A 357-nucleotide genomic window follows, 5' to 3' on the forward strand; every position below is an offset into this window, starting at 1 on the left:
TTTTGTAAAAGTAAAAGGAAACTGACAAAAATAGCCGTGTTGAGGGCGTTGATCTGAAGAAACGGGCGAGCAGACTCTCGAATGATGGAAAGACAGAAAAATACACGGACCGTAAGAACAACTGATCATTACTTTAAGGAAATGGCATATACTGTTGAGAGTTTTATTTGCAGACAATAGTGTTCTCCGTAGGGGCCTTTGAAAAAACGTTTTCCCGTTCAGTCGTACGAATCAGCAAACCTTTCTAGTGTAGTGAACATGATTAAAACACATCACTGATATTGAGAAAACCTCGTTGCAATCCCTTTGCAATCGTCAATCACAGCATACCATCAGAAGTGACATCACTATGGCAAA

Source organism: Penaeus monodon, chromosome 19 (genome assembly GCF_015228065.2).
Source record: "Penaeus monodon isolate SGIC_2016 chromosome 19, NSTDA_Pmon_1, whole genome shotgun sequence".
Classification (NCBI taxonomy): Eukaryota; Metazoa; Arthropoda; class Malacostraca; order Decapoda; family Penaeidae; genus Penaeus; species Penaeus monodon.